General features: G+C 46.6%; 3 non-coding genes across 3 annotated transcripts; 1 reads left to right on the top strand and 2 right to left on the bottom strand.

The window, feature by feature from the left end:
• Window positions 1-406: 406 nt before the first annotated feature.
• Window positions 407-480, top strand: trnat-cgu (transfer RNA threonine (anticodon CGU)). The gene has a single exon. It is a non-coding gene; the product is annotated as a tRNA-Thr (tRNA).
• A 557-nt stretch (window positions 481-1,037) lies between these two features.
• trnal-aag (transfer RNA leucine (anticodon AAG)) lies at window positions 1,038-1,119 on the bottom strand. The gene has a single exon. It is a non-coding gene; the product is annotated as a tRNA-Leu (tRNA).
• Window positions 1,120-5,071: 3,952 nt separating this feature from the next.
• On the bottom strand, window positions 5,072-5,153 carry trnal-aag (transfer RNA leucine (anticodon AAG)). Its single transcript has one exon. It is a non-coding gene; the product is annotated as a tRNA-Leu (tRNA).
• Window positions 5,154-13,813: the final 8,660 nt, after the last annotated feature.

Raw genomic sequence — 13,813 nt, forward strand, 5'->3', positions numbered from 1 at the left:
GAAAACTAGTCAGCTGTGGTGAGGGTAGGAACCTATTTTATCCATGCAGACTACATAGGAGTGAGTCTCTCAATACGGTTCGCTTTGTTTTAACTAATCTTTACAGTCTGAGTCTGAAGAATTTCCCCCGCTAGTCGGCGAAGAAGAGATGTTAATGCAAGTGAGCTGTCATTATTCCATACACGACAAAAGCAGCTGATGCTTGAAATCTAAGCAACACACACACACAAAATCCTGGAGGAACTCAGCAGGTCAGACAGCATCTATGGAAAAGAATAAACAGTCGACGTTTCGGGCCGAGACCCTTCATCAGGACTGGAAAGGAAGGGAAGAAGTCAGTGTGAGAAGGTGTGGAGCGGAAGGGGTGAAGTACAAGGAGGTGGCTGAAGAACAAGGTACACGCGAGGGTTCCGTGGCTTAACTGGTCAAAGCGCCTGTCTCGTAAACAGGAGATCCTGGGTTCGACTCCCAGCGGAACCTTTAAGTTATGGGGTGAATTGAAGGCGGTTTCAGCAATCCAATACATACACTGCAAATTAAAGTTTACATTTCATAATGCGGAGCAAGACCGGCTGGCTTGTTTACGTTGTTATAGCGTTTTTACAGTGTAAGGTTGTTTTACGGTGACAATCGTTTACAAAATGTGGCCGTTATCTGCTTAATGAACTTGCCCTGGTCTTACTGAGAAACGATCTCACGCTCTGTTTCAGAAGTCTTTCCAATCAAACTCTGACGAATTCGCTACATAGATCAAGAAACCGGATAGACGACGTTACAGAAATGAGAGAGAATACATATAGATGTTAAATACGTTCATACCCGCTATTTTCGAAACACGGAGGCGACGAGCCCCACGTGCCACAGCGTAATCTGAAGTGTTCTGCAGCCCACAGTAATATACTAAACCCTGACACCAATATTGCGTTGTAGTCATGTTGATCTGTGATTCTCCGATTTTGTTCTGAAAAATGTTTCGGAATTCACTATAATAGTGCAACCAAAGTCCTCGTGGAAAAGAGAGAATACGTGTATAACGATGGCAGTGGTGGGATTCGAACCCACGCCTCCTTGGAGACTGGAGCCTTAATCCAGCGCCTTAGACCGCTCGGCCACACTACCACGCTGTTTTATTCATTACACAATGGCAAGGATTGGTTGACCACGTTAATTTTGAAAGTTTTATACTTGTGGCGAATGCTTTGAAACAATGTACTTGAGACTTGATGTTTTTCCTATTTTCCAACCCATTCAATATTTCTGCAAAATGGACCAGACAGAACGGTGCCACAGATTTCACGCTCCGTTTCAGAAGGCTTTCCAATCAAACTCTGACTAGTTCGCTGCATAGATGAAGAAACCGGATAGACGACGTTACAGAAATGAGATCGAATACGTATAGATGATAAATACATCCGCTATTTTCGAAACATGGAGGCCACGAGCCCCGCGCGCCACATCGCAATCTGAAGTCTTCTGCAGCCCACAGTAATATACTAAACCCTGAAACTTCAAACTGCCGGGTGGCAGACAATGCTTTTCCAGACGCTAATTTTCTTGACTATTCTCACTTTACACATGGGACATTAGGTTAAATGTTCACATTTCCAACAGATGCGAAGAGTAAAATTACCCCCTATCACCCTATTGTCATGTTCAGCAACTATCGCACGTGTACTCCAAAGATTAAGAAACACAGGATAAAATGATAATATCTTTCGTGCTAGTAGGTCGTGAGCACTCGTTCAAGGCTGCGTTGGTCTTGGGAGTGGCGCAGGGTTAACACGCGGGGGTTTTCCTCTTTCCTCTATGTTTCATCGATTAGTCCACCACATCTCCGGAGGGCTCGACGATGAGTTTTGGCGTCCCAGAACCAACCCCACGTCCCCCCCCCCCCGCCCAGTTGTGTCTTTCCATTCTCTTGGTGCGCTATTAGAGCCCAGGAGATTCTTTTTTCGCTTGATCCAAAGCCAGTGACTGCTTGTTTCCGCCACCTGTGATGGTTTGCAGTAGATTCTGACCATAGATCCCTAGCTCCTTCAGCAATTTGACGGTGTATGTGGCTATAAATCCCCTACAACCCACTTCCACAAGGCCGACTTTGGTTCTCCAGCCCCGTCGCTGAGCTTTAACTCCTAGATCTGCATAGCGTAGCCTCTTGCGCTCATATGCTTCCGCCACTGAATCCTCCCACGGGACTGTGAGTTCCACGATGTAGACGATCCGCAATGAACTGGACCAGAGAAACAAGTCCGGTAGCAATCTCCGCTGGAAAGCTTAGTTGTTCATTGGCACCCACCAGCATTTTCCCCAGTCGCGGGTTATGTTCATCTGGCCTGTTTCTGGCTTAGGAGAGAGATTAGTTGGTCCTTTCCCTCCCTCCTGGATGAATGCTGCTGGTGTCAGAGCGTTAGTCGTTCTAGGGGGCAAGCAGTTGGTTGCTATCCTTTTCGTCTCGATTGCCGCTGTCAGATTCAGCAAGACCTGGTTGGGACGCCAAGTGTATCTGCCTTGTGTGAGGCTGGTTTTGCAGCTTGCCGGGATATACTTGAGGGTTGCTGGAGTCGTGCACAGGGAACAAGCTGGGTCTTCACCGAAACACCGGTGGAGTTTATTTTTGTGAGGGAAGCATATCGTAGGAAAGTCTGATGAGAAAGAGTTTGCTTCCATCTCCCATATGTCCTTTCAGATGATTTTCCTCTTCTTAATGCTTCCCGCCGCCCTTCCTCGACCAACATCTTCCTCCGCTCTGGAATCGTGGCCTTGTGCCAAGTAGGTCTGCTTGCTGGCAGACCAAAGCCACCCCTGCCCTGTTGGACTTGCTCCACACTGTCTCCGGGACTAAGGGCATCAGCTGGGGTCCATTTCCACCTAGTTGATAAGGTCCATGCAACGTTACTGATGGTCTTGTCGCGAGAGTCACCCGCAGACGCACCTTAGAACACTTGAATCCCTCTGTAAGGCCAGTGAAAGGCAGTTTCCTTTACCAAAGAGACTGATGTTACTGATACACTTTGGGACACTGACACTTCTTTACGAACGACTTATGGTTCACTCGAGCTTCTTCACAGTGAGTGACCACATCACTCGCGATAGGAGTCCAAACTGTAAGCACTAGAGCTTCAGTTTTCCTGGCAGCATGGTCTTGTCGATGTTATCCAGGCCGTTGGCGATGTGTTGCTTTAGTTGCTGCACCTGCTGTTTGTCCGTGAGGCTGGTGTTGTACCATCTACCCAGGCCTTTGACAAGCTGTTCAGACACTGTTGGAAATGGATCATCGCCAATGAAGAACTTTATGTCTTTCAGCATTCCCTTGACCGTGAGATGCTTCGTGACTTGCTGGGTTTGATTTTCATTTTGGCCCACTTGGTGTTTTCCTGCAGCTTTCCGGGTAGTCGCTTGGTGCATGCTGCAGTAGTAGTTAGTGTTGTTATATTCTCCATGTATGCCCTAAGAGGGGGAAGACAAAGTCCAGCGCCTGCTCCTTCACCGGCTACCACCCATTCTGAAGTCTGATAATGACCTCCATGGCCATTGTGAAGGCCAGGGGTTATATAGTGCACCCCACCATAATGCCTACTTCCAGTCTCTGCCATGGTAGTATTTGCTGTTGTGAGGCACAATTGCAGGTCTTAAAAGTACAATTTCACCAGCGTTGTGATAGGCTCTGATATCTGGAAGAAGTCAAATGCTTCTCAGAGAGGTGAATGGGGAATTGAGCCAAATGCATTGGCGAAGTCCAGGAAGATCACATGGAGATTCCTTTTACCATTCCTAGCTGCTTGGATCTGGTGCCATGTCATGCTTACATGTTCCAAACACCCGGACAACCCTGGAATTCCTGGTTTCTTAATTATGTGGTTTTTGTCAGTTTCTCAGTCTTGGTCTGTCTTGTGTTCCTGTGATATCACACCGGAGGAACATTGTATCGTTTCTTAATCCATGCATTACTAAATGACAATAAAAGAGGACTGTGTGTCCTCATAATCTAATTAATTAATTCTGTACAGATGTATCAACGTACATCTTTCTCTCCAGGAAACTGGCCAACCTCTGTACTACTACAGTGAAGAAGATTTTCCCCTTGAAGTTCAGAAGGCAGATTGGTCGAAACTGACTTATGTTTTTCAGCATCCTTTTCTTTTGGAATCTGGACACCTCCGGCCCTTCGCCACGCGTTGGCTATTATTCGCTTCTGCCGACAACCCTCAGCCTTCAGAGAAACCGCAAAACGTCCGGTGCGTTATTTAAAAGGCTATATGGTACTCCATTAGGCCCGGGAGCAGACGCCGCTCCTGCCCGTCGGACTGCCTTCGCCACTTCGCTCCATTTTGGAGGATCAAAATCCAGGTGGTAGGTAGGGGGTTGATTTGGCCAGATGTCGGATAGAATGATCACATGTTCCTGTCTTTTCAAGTCAGTGCGAATCTTTTCCAGGTGCTCTTCTGGTGCCTGCTTTGATGTTTTCAAAGTTCCACTTTTTTTTCGGTCTGAAGAGATCTTTAATAAACTTAAAGGGTCTTTGTAGAACTGTGTTCTTGTTTGATCTTTCTTTCTGTGCTGCTTCCTTAGATTCTAATCTCTTCGCAACTTCGTCAGCCGAATCTTAATGTCCGCTTGAAGTTGGCCGAGGCCTTCCCTTTCACTGTCTGGGGTTTCCTTCCACTGTTTCCTCGGCTGTCTCCTTTCTCTAACAAGTCACATTCCTGCTGTCTCCAGTATTTATTTGTGGTGACGTCGTTCCAAAAGACTTTCCAATAGAACTCAGACCAGTTCGCTGCATGGATCAAGAAACCGGACAGACGACTCTACAAAAATGAGCTAGAATACATACAGATGTTAAATACTTTTACAACCACTACTTTCAATAAATGGAGGCCACGAGCCCTAAGCGTCCACAGCAGCCCCAGCGCAATCTGAAGTGTTCTGCAGCCCACAGTAATATACTAAACCCTGACACCAATACTGCATCACCGTCATGATTTGTAATTCTTATTTTTTCCCTGCAAAGCATTTCGGAATTCTCTATAATAGTGCAACCAAAACCTTCGAGGAAAAGAAAGTGGAGACACGTTGGCAGTGGTGGGATTCGAACCCACGCCTCCTGGGAGACTGGAGCCTTAATCCAGCGCCTTAGACCGCTCGGCCACACTACCGCGGTTTTAAATTTATTACACAATGATGTGAATTAGTTGATCGCTTTAATCTTGAAGGTGTCCTATCATAGGCATATGTTTTAAAATAATCTCCCACATACTGAGATTGAAGCTTGATGCATTTTCTATTTTTCCAACCCACTATCTCTGCAAAACAAACCAGAAAGAACCGTGGCACCGAGTTGCCTTTTCAGACTGCCGGGTGGCAGATAATGCTTTTCCAGATGTCAGTGCAAGGACGCTAATTTTCACGACTATTCTCAGTATATACGTGGGACATTAAGGTTAAGTGTTCATATTTACAGCAGATGCGAAGAGTAAAACCGCCCCCTATCGGCCTATGTTGTCATGTTCAGCGACCTTTGCGTGTGTACTCCAAAATGCACAGGTTTTCATTCGGATGAAGCGATCCCAGCTTCCGCAGCGTAACAATGCAGACTAAAACAATTATATTGACAAGAGTTCTGGAATATCTGTACTCAGCCCTTTCTGGGATTTTTAAAGCCGTTCTAAAATACAAACGCAAACCTCCGATATGAGCTAAAACTGTTTTTATGAAGTTATTTGATGATTAAATAGTATTAACTCGCACCAGGACCAGTCAGCACTATTCTGCCGCTTGCCCTCCAAGTCTGGGTTTTTAATTATAAATAGTAATGAAGATACCTATCTTCAAACAGTGTTTATGTGGGCACTGGGTATCAGGTAAATTGGACACTTGGCTTTTTGGGAGGCGACAAATTCCGTGTTGTATCCTGAACCACAGAAAACGCAAAACATCTGTACGCATCAGCGGGAAGAAGACTACCCAGACCTGTCATTACATTATGTCATGGTTGATCAGATTGTCTGCACAACTCGTCATTTCCACCATTCTTGTTAACATATCACCTTCTTTTCGTTAATATCTTTTTCCATCTCATGAACAAACGAGCACGCGGTTCCGTCGCATTTTCTCCGATCATTTCCGAGACAACGACGCGCTGAGAGAAATGCAATCACCTGGTTGGCGTGTTGAGTGAATGGTTCGATTACTCCAAACTATGGAAAGTGTACAGTCATTTCTTCTACCAAAGTGCTTGACCATACACTTCCAAACACTGTATTCCATTTGCCATTTCTTTGCCCATTCTCCTAACCCGTCTGTCTTTCTGTAGCCTCTCTACTTCCTCAAAACTACCTGCCCTCCACCTATCTTCATATCGTCTGCAAACGTTGCAACAAAGTAATCAATTCCATCATCCAAATGATTGACATATAACGTAAAAAAGAATCTGTCCCAACACAAACCCCAGTGGAACACCACCTGTCACCGGCAGCCAGCCAGAAAAGGCCCCCTTCATTTCCACTCTTTGCCTCCTGCCAATCAACCACTGCTTTATCTGTGCTAGTACATTTTCTGTAATACATGGCCTTCCAGCTTGTCAAGCAGCCTCATGTGTGACACCTTGTCAGAGGCTTTCTGAAAATCCAAATACACAACAGCAACCGATTCTCCTTTAACCATCTTGCTTGTCATTTTTTTCAAAGTATTCCAACAGATTTGTCCGGCCAGGTTTTCCCTTGAGGAAACCATGCTGACTACATGTGCATTCAATTACCCTGAGACCTCATCCTTAATAAACGACTCCAACATCCTCCCAACTACTGAGGTCAGACTAACTGGCCTATAGTTTACTTTCTTCTGCCTCTCTCCCTTCTTGAAGTGGAGTGATATTTGCAATTTTTAGACTTCCAGTACCATTCCAAAATCTAGTGATTCTTGAAAGATCGTTACTATTGTCTCCACAATCTCTTCAGCCACCTCTTTCAGAACCCTGGGGTCTACACCATCTGGTCCTGGTAACTTATCTACCTTCAGACCTTGCACTTTCCCAAGAACGTTCTGTCTAGTTATGGTAATTTCACACACTCCATATCCCCTGACAGCTGGAACTTCCACCATACTGCTAATATCTTCCACAGTGAAGACTGATACAAAATACTTATTCATCCGCAATTTCATTCTTTCCTATTACTACCTCTCCAGCATCGTTTTCCAGTGGTCCGATATCCACTCTTGCCTCTCTTTTACACTTTATGTATCTCACGAAACTTTTGGTATTCTATATTATTATCTTGATTACTTTCATATTCCATCTTTATTTTCTTAATAACTTTTTCGTTGCCTTCTGTTAGTTTTTAAAAGCTTCCCAATCCTCAAACTTCCCACTGATTTTTGCTCCGTTATATGCCCTCGCTTTGGCTTTTATGTTGGCTTTGACTTCTCTTGTTAGTCACGGTTGTGTCATCTTATCACCCAATTTTTTTTTAATCCTTAGTTAATTTAATCGGATTGATATCAGAAACAGGCCTATATTCCAAACTCAGCAATATCTTAAATTCTGCCTTCCTTCTTTAATTTAAACCCTGTCTACTTGCCTTCACCACTGGACGATAAACCACTACAATCTTCAAGTAACACTCACACACACACAAAATGCTGGTGGAACGCAGCAGGCCAGGCAGCATCTCTAGGAAGAGGTACAGTCGATGTTTCGGGCCGGGACCCTTCGTCAGGACTAACTGAAAGAAGAGATAGTAAGAGATTTGAAAGTAGGACGGGGAGGGGGAGATCCGAAATGACAGGAGAAGACAGGAAGGGAGGGGCGGCATCTTTTCTGTGAGTCACCTAGTTGCTTGTTTCCTGCAACCGAGCGGTGACTACCTCCCTTCAGCTCCCATCTATCACCTCTTGTTTCTCCCGGATGAGCTAAGGGTCACTGAGCTGCATCTCCAGTTCCATAATATGTTCTCTCAGGAGCCGAAGATCGGTGCACTTAGTGCAGATGTGGTTTCCGGGAGTCTGAGAATTCCCGCATCTCACACACAGAACAAAACACTGCCCCTGGCGCCATTCACACAACCCTACGGTGCCCTAACAGACGAGGAATTAACAAATAAGAACAAAAAGAGAAACTTGCCAAATACCTTACTTCACCCAAGCCTGATGAGCGAAAGCCACTCTAAACACTGGGACACTCAAAAGAATGGCCGCTCCACTTGCACTTGCAGTTATTCTTATCCGCCATTGCTAATAAATCCCGATCGATGATTGTTTGCAGTGCCAAAAGAATCTGCCATGAAGCCCTGCCTTTTAAATCTTGATTGTGGACCTGATTGAAAAGGCAACTCTATTTGCGTAATCTTGCTTGGCGACTGGTGGCAGTGCAACACCCTGCACTCGTCTGCATTAAATTCTATCTGCCATGTTTCCAGCTGGTCCAGATCCTACTACAAGCCATGATAGTTTTCCTCGCTGTACACTACATCCCCCAATCTTGGTGTCATCGTCAAATTTGCTGATCCATTTAACCACATTACCATCCAGATCATTGATATAGATGACAAACAACGACGGACCCAGCACCAATCTCTGAGGCCTCCAGTCAGAGAGGCAACCATCTAGTACCACACTCTGTGGCTTCTCTCATAAAGCCAATGTGTAATCCAATTTACTACCTCATCTTAAATATCAAACGGCTGAACCTTCTTGACCAACCTCCACGCAGAACCTTGTCAACTGCCTTGCTAAAATCCATGTAGACCACATCCACTGCCTTGCCTTCATCAACATTCCTGATAGCATCCTTGAAAAACTCTGTAAGATTGGTTCGACATGATCTACCACGCACGAAGTCATGCTGACTGTGCTTAATCAGTCCATGCCTATCCAAACACTTTTATATCTGGTCCCTTAAAATACTTTCCAATAACCGTCCCACTACTGATGTCAGGCTCGCCGGCCTATAGTTTCCCTGTTTATTTATAGAGACTTTCTTAAACGGCGGAATAACATTAAGTTCTCCTCCAATCCTCCTACACCTCACTTGTCGGCTAAGGATGATTTAAGTATCTCTGTCAGGGCCCCGGTAATTTCTGCACTTACCTCCTGCAGTGTGTCCGAGGGTAAACCTTGTCAGGCCCTGGGGATTTATCCACCCTAAGTTGCTTCAAGGCAGCAAGCAACTCCACCTCTGTAATTCTTTGACCTCACTTCTACAGACTCCGTGACCATCTCCTGAGTAAACACAGATGCAAAAAAAAAGAAAGAATTTCAGTTCAGTTCACAAACAACAGGAATTCTGCAGATGCTGGAAATTCAAGCAACACACACCAAAGTTGCTGGTGACCGCAGCAGGCAAGGCAGCATCCTAGGAAGAGGTACAGTCGACGTTTCAGGCCGAGACCCCCACCGTTTTATTCTGGCACATCTCCCCCTTCCTTGCCAGTGCTGGAGAAGGGGCTCGGCTCGAACCGTTGACTGTTTGACCTGCTGAGTTCCTCCAGCATTCTGTGTGTGACGGTTAGGAAAGATCTGCCGAAGTGGCCCTGTCATTTATCTGCTGCCTTATCGGCCACGACATAAACCTGGATTGTGACGTAACTGCAAATGGGGCGTTGAGATGACATTTTGCACCTTGCACCACCCAGCCCCATTCCCCAAGCCCCGTCCCTTCAATTCAGACATCGGTAACAGCAGAACCTCGCCCTTTACTCACAGCCTCTGTCGTCCCGATACACACCGGCAGCGGAGTCCGTTCACCACTTTAACAGCTTTCCCAAAGTTTCTCTCCATTTAGCAGCGCCCGATTGATAAAATAATCAGTTTCCAAGGCCATTCACTCAAACGAGTTGTACGTAACCCTAACTAAAGTCGTACATTCGCAACAATATTCAGAATTACCAGCTCGCCGAAGTTGAGGTGCGTCTCAGTTCCCCTTCCGACTGTCAGCAAATATCCCCCGCGCTGCGCTGACTGTCCATGCCGCAGATTTCTCCGATACGCTCCTGTTTCTGCACCCGATTCGTAACCATAGTGAGCTCAGCATCGAGGAAAGGAATATAGAAAATTCAAGACAAGAGTACAGATCAAGCTGTGAAAATGTAATGGAAACAGTCCCGTGTTCTGCTGAGACACAACGACTGCCCGTGTAGCCACCCGCTCAGAGGGAAGCTCCCCGATTCGGCCATTTGTCATTGCACACAGAAAGAAAAGAATACGAAATACAAGACGTACTGCAGATGCTGGAAATCTAGAACAAAACACACAGTGCTTGGCAGCTCAGGCAGCATCTATGGATCGACGTTTCGAGCCGAGATCCTTCATCGGGACTACAGGAAAGAATAAGCAGTGTGAACGACCTCCAGCTGGAAAATCTGGCAAGCAGCGCCAGCAATGCTTGTTTTTTTTTAATCAATACCTGTATGTAGATTCAGAAAGAGAGAGGGAAAGAGGGAATGGGAGAGATAGGGAGGCAAAGAGGGAGAGGGAGAGACGGAGGGTGAATGAGAGGGTGAGTGCCAGGGATAACGTGGAGAGGTAGAAGAAAAGGGGGACAGAGAGAGAGAGAGAGAGAGAGAGAGAGAGTGGGGGAGAGGGGGAGAGAGTGAGAAATGGGGACGGGGAGTGGGAAAGAGGGGATAGCGAGAGGAAAACAAATCAGATTTAGAATCAAGTTTAATATCAAAGGGAGATGTCGTGAAATGTGTTAACTTTGCTGCAACAGTACTATGCAATACATAATAGAGAAAAAAAAAGAAAACTGCAAATTACAGTAAGTCCTATATTTAGTTAAATCAAATAAGTAGTAGACAAATAGGGAATTTAAAACAAAATCAGTGAGGTAGTGTTCATGGGTTCCATGTACGTTCAGAAATTGGATGGCAGAGAGGAAAAAGCTGTTCCTGAATTGTTGAGTGTGTGCCTTCAGGCTTCTGTACCTCCTACCTGACGGTAGTGTTGGCCAGAAGGAACTACAGTCTTGAAATCAGTGGATTCGAGTGAATCAAGGACAGGGGAAGCAGACAAAGCAATTATCTTCCCCCACCCCACCCCCCACACTCCACCCTGCCATTTTGTGAACGCAGAACAGATACTTGCTCTGGGATAATCCAATCAGAGCAATCGAATATGGACACAAAGAGCTTCAACTAAATCGGACACCATTCTTAGTCGAGTTTTTATTTATTATGTAAGTGACAGACTTTCTAAAGAAGTGATCTGTAATCTCGTTAGAGTCAGTGTCTGGGTCAACTTGTTTAACTAGTTTGGAGCAGTCAGTTGAAAGGTACAAAGGCGAGGGGCTAGGGGACAGAACCATAGAACAACGTTGGCTGTAGCCCTGGCCTAGAGCCAGTAAGAAAGTGACCTAGAGCCAGTGGGGTGGAGATCCATCAGTTCAACTGATGAGGAACATTATAGAGTCAGGAGCTCCAGATGCGTAATGGCAGTAACCCTTCAGCAACCAGTACGCATGCGGAGAAACCCCGGCAACGTGGCGATCAGGAGCACGATGAACGCCTGACCAGCGTAGTCTCCACTCCCGGGTAATGTCACTTCTCTCCTTTGACTGTTCATGGAGGGTCAGGAAATTCTAGTGGGTGTGTACGCAGGTAGTTAGTTTGTGAACCCACGTGCTTTTTAGTTGAGACGGTAAAGGTAAATACACATTCTGTCTGTGCCTCTCCGATCATTATTACTAAGGGGGCAGATCTTTATAACAGTAGCAATGAGAAGAGGCCACGTCCTGGGCGGTGGAGGTCCTTAATGGCGAAAACCCCCTTTCTGAGGCACCGCTCCTTGAAGATGTCCTGGATACTACGGAGGCTAGTGCCCATGATGGAGCTAGCTAACTTTACAGCTCTCTGTAGCTCAGTCCTATCCTGTGCAGTAGCAACCCCCGCCCCCCCCACCCCCCGCGCCCCGCGATACCAGATGGCGATGCAGACGGTTCATGGTCATCTGTAGAAAAATTAGAGTGTTCTGGTGACATACCAAATCTTCTTGAAACTCCTAATGAAATAGTCGAGTCAACATACATTTACTATCAAAGTATATATACTTTATTCAACCTAGATTCGTCTTCTTACAGACAGCTACGAAGCAAAGAAACCCAACAGAACCCATTAAAAGAAAAAAAAAGATCGTCAAACACCCAAGACGCAGAGGAAAAAAAGTGCAAACAATAAAAGTAACCAAACAGCTTTCAGAACTGAAGTTCACCAAAGCGATTTTACATCGTGATAGTTCCAAAGATGAGTAAATCTCGCGGTGTAACGTGTTGAAGTTCAGCGCGGAGACGGGTAAACCTCGCGGAGCAGCGACTTGAACTGGCTGGTGCCTCGCCCCCGGTCCCGACACACGGTCCTTTTCAAACTGGCCCTGCGCTTAAGTAGGTCAGACCTCGCTCTCGGACCTGGACTCTGCCGCTGCGATACGCTCTCGGGCCGGTGCCCTTCCACCTTAATTCGGCTCGGCGTTTAAATCGATCTTTTCTCGCTCTCATGCCCACCCCACCGCCTCGACTCTGCATCGCCTCTGTTCGCTTCGCCTCGGTTCTGCCAAATCGAAATGCCTCCAAGTTGGTTCCAGGAATGGCCGAACATTGGCTCACTCACTTCCCGCTCTCCGACCCGGACCCCGCCGCCTCGATTCAGCCCGTGCACACAACGCCGCAGCCGTCCTGCTCCTTCGAGACTTCAGTTCCCACTGCAAAAATGCCAGGCGGTTTGAAAGCTCAACCCTGTCAGGGAAGTCTATCGTTTGCAGTGAACGTTTAGCAGCAGAAGTGTTATTAATGAAGGGTTTACTTGTTTTCTTTGTTTCATTTGCCACCAGCAAGCAGTCGCTGCTCTTCACCAGCGCCATCATAAAACAGATTTGCTGTCTTATTGAGTGCGTCGATATGTTGGGTCCAGATTCGGTCTTCAGAGAAATTAACACCCAGGAACTTGAAACTGCTTTCTCCAGTTCTGATCCCTCTACGAGGTTCCGACGCCTAACTATTTCTGAAGTCCACAATCAGTTCTTTGGTCTTACTGGCGTTGAGTGCAAGGTTGTTAGTAAGACACCACCCAACTAGCTGGTATATCTCGCTCCTGCATCCCCTCCGGTCGCTGAAATTCTGCCAACAATGGCTGGATCGTCAACAAATTGATAGATGGCATTTGAGCTGTGCCTGGCCACATGGTCATGGGTGTAGAGAGAGTAGAGCAGTGGGCTGAGCACACATCCCTGGGCTGCGCCAGACTGTGCTCTTCCAGTTAGGAAGTCGAGGGTCCAGTTGCCGAGGCCCAGGTTCTGGAGAAGGAGAGGCAGAGAGGGGAGGGAGAGAGAAAGGGAGAGGGAGAGACTGAGAGCAGAAGGGGAGGAGAGTCGGAGAGAGGGGGTAGGAGGGGGAATTGGGAGAGAGAGAGAGGGAGAGCAGAGAGGGCTGTAGAGAGGGAATGTGAGTTGGAGGGTGTTTGGGTGGGTGAATGGGAGGGTGAAAGTGAGTGTGAGTGCGAGGGTGTGGGAGAAGAAAATGGAGAATTCGTGCAAGAGGGAAAGGGTCATTGATGGGTGAGAAACTTTAGAACAGGGTTCAGAGAGTCTCTCTTTAACTCTCCCAGATAAGGGAGGGAATGTCTCCTGGTAATCCGAAGACTCCTACGTTAACAGGATTTCCGAAGAGGGATTTCCTAACAGAGAAGGGACTCCCTCTTTATCAGGGGTCTCTGATGGAGGAGGGGGTCCCTCTTTAACAACAGTGTCTGATGAGGGTGAGACTCCCTCTTTAACAACTCTCTGTAATGGGGGAGAGACACCCTCTTTAACAGGAGTCCCTGTTGGAGAGAGA

The sequence above is a fragment of the Mobula birostris genome, chromosome 11 (assembly GCF_030028105.1).
Source record: "Mobula birostris isolate sMobBir1 chromosome 11, sMobBir1.hap1, whole genome shotgun sequence".
NCBI lineage: Eukaryota > Metazoa > Chordata > Chondrichthyes > Myliobatiformes > Myliobatidae > Mobula > Mobula birostris.